This window comes from Nomascus leucogenys, chromosome 17 (assembly GCF_006542625.1).
Source record: "Nomascus leucogenys isolate Asia chromosome 17, Asia_NLE_v1, whole genome shotgun sequence".
In the NCBI taxonomy this organism is placed as follows: Eukaryota; Metazoa; Chordata; class Mammalia; order Primates; family Hylobatidae; genus Nomascus; species Nomascus leucogenys.
Window position 1 is genome coordinate 77,698,188 of NC_044397.1, and position 2,525 is coordinate 77,700,712.

At 41.0% G+C, this 2,525-nt stretch overlaps 1 pseudogene; it reads right to left on the reverse strand.

The window, feature by feature from the left end:
• Positions 1-986: 986 nt before the first annotated feature.
• LOC100599034 lies at positions 987-2,248 on the reverse strand (annotated as a pseudogene).
• Between the last annotated feature and the right edge of the window lie 277 nt (positions 2,249-2,525).

The window sequence follows — 2,525 nt, forward strand, 5'->3', positions numbered from 1 at the left end:
TTATTTTCTTGCCTAAGTGGCTTCTCCCAGGAGGATAGCAGTTGCATTTCCTTCATTCTGTGCAGCAGTGGTTGCAAATGAATGTGCTTTACCATCAAAACATATCTATGCACCTCTGCAAGGGTAGTTATCTCACTCAATAATAGGTACAGCCTAGAGACAGTGTAGTTTTAAACCCAATCTTAGAAATTCCGAGGAATTAGTCACTCACTTGAAGAAAAGAGCAGGAAAGGGTAAGACTGCAATAAAACAACACCTTGTTCCAAATAATATCTCCTTTATGCTTCTAAACTTCACCCAATCCATAGGTTAGTGTGAGTGGATGGATGTGATAAATGGAGACAGAAGGTGAAGAATGGGAAAGTTATGACGAATTAACAAGTTCTTCAACCTAGAGTTGGGTTAAGGTTGTGAATATTAGCCGGAGAATGCCTTTACTTTCAAATTGGAATGGGAAGATAAAAGCCTAAGAAAAACTCATAGAAATTTAGATTTATAGATAATTTGGGCATCAACACATATTTGAAGTGCATTACATCAATGATGTCTTAGAAGATTAAAGTCATTGCTATACACAAACCTATGGAACTAAGTCACACCAAAACAAAAATCTGTTGAATTAAATAAATAGGTTTATTTTTTCCTACCTGATGTTTGTTAGGCAAGGCATATTTTTCAGCTTAGCAATTGCTTATATGAAAAACTACTGGTTCTAGAACAAACGTTTCTGGTTTTTAGTTCGTGTGTGTGTGTAGAGAGAGAGAAAGAAAAAGCACACTTTATTGGGAAGCAGAGTGTTGCACAGTGACCGACAGGCGAAGGCGGCCCAATGGACGTCTTACACATCATACTCCAAAAGACTCACAGGATGTGTTGCTAATAAAAATAAACTGGAACACGAATTCCTCTGGGCAACTCCCCCAACCTCATCCCTTTGAGGGCTTGGGAAATCACCCAGCCATTTTCCTGATGGCAACTGTGGTTCACTAGAGACAGAGCCCCTTGGGGGTGTCTTCCTGTTCTTTATAAAGAACATTTTCTTGAGATTTTTTGAAGTTTTCATTTGTTACTTTCATTCCATGTTCTTTTAAGGCCATCAGACTAGCTTCTGTGCAGATTGCCTTGATGTCAAGTGTCAAGTCGTTCCAGGGTTACATAATTGGCCAGTGTCATACTGCTTGTGTGCATCTGAAAGGTGTGCTTCTTAGTCTTTTCATCAGGCAGGGGGAACTCGAGCTTCCTGTCAATGTAGCCTGGTCTGGTAAGTGCTAGATCCAAAGTTTCTATTTGGCTTGTGGATATGATAACTTTCGCATCTCCCCTTGAATCAAATCCATCCGACTGGTTCAACATTTCCAACATTATTCGCTGAATTTCTCCCTCACTACCAGAATTTGAGTCACATCTTTTTGTCCCAAAAGCATCAATTTCATCAATAAACATGATGGAAGGTGCATGTTTTTCAGCAACTAGAAACAATTCCCATATGAGTTTGGGCCCATCATGTAGGTATTTCTGAATAAATTCAGAGCTGATCACTTGCAAGAAAGTGGCTAAGGTGTGGTTTGCTACTGCTTTGGCTAACAAGGTTTTACCTGTGCCAGGTGGACCATAGTGAATGACCCCCTTAGGGGGCTTTATACCCATCTCTTCATAATATTCAGAATGATTTCCTTAATTTCCTGAATTTGGCTGTCCAACCCCCCAATATCAACATAGGTCTCCTGGGGGGTCTTTTCCACCTTCATCATTGTGTCTAGGGAATCCATGTCATCCATCAGCACCCATATCACAGCATGCACCTTGTGGTTGAGCAGGACCGAGCAGCCAGGTTCCAGCAGATCCTTGTCTACGAATGAAAGAATGCTGACGTAGTACCCTCAGCCCACAGATGTAGACATGATGGCATGATTGTCATCAATAATCTCTTCCAAGGTTCTTACTGACATCAGGGTCCCCTCAGATCATCCACTTTTGATCTTTCCTCCTCTTGCTTTCCTTCTAATAGTTTCATTCGTTCCTGATTTCTAATGAATTCTTCCTTCATGAGAAGACAGTCTTTAATTCTCTCTAACTTTCAATAATTTTAACCGGCACTGAGTGCGAGGTGTCATCAGTGGCAGTTTGCTGGCAGCATCTGGTCCCTTTGTATTCTTCTTCCTTACTCTAGCTGGTATAGGAGGTTCATATTTCTTTTTCTTGTCCTATCATCCTTCTTGCCAGCTCCAAGACCATGACCACCACTCTTGACTTTGACCCATCTTGCCTTGGCCACTCAAGCTGCCTAGTTTTTAAATTTTTTTGTACAGATGAGGTCTTGCTACATTGCCTGGGCTAGTTTTGAACTCCTGGGCTCAAGTGATACTTTTGCCAAACTGCTGGGATTACAGGTGTGAGCCATCGCACCCGTCATAGAATAAACATTTCTTGACATGGATACAACTATCTTAGGATACTTGTATCTGGAAAGAATTTGCTTCCAGAGACTTGGCTTTTAAAAGCCTACTGAAGATAGAAGGTAAATT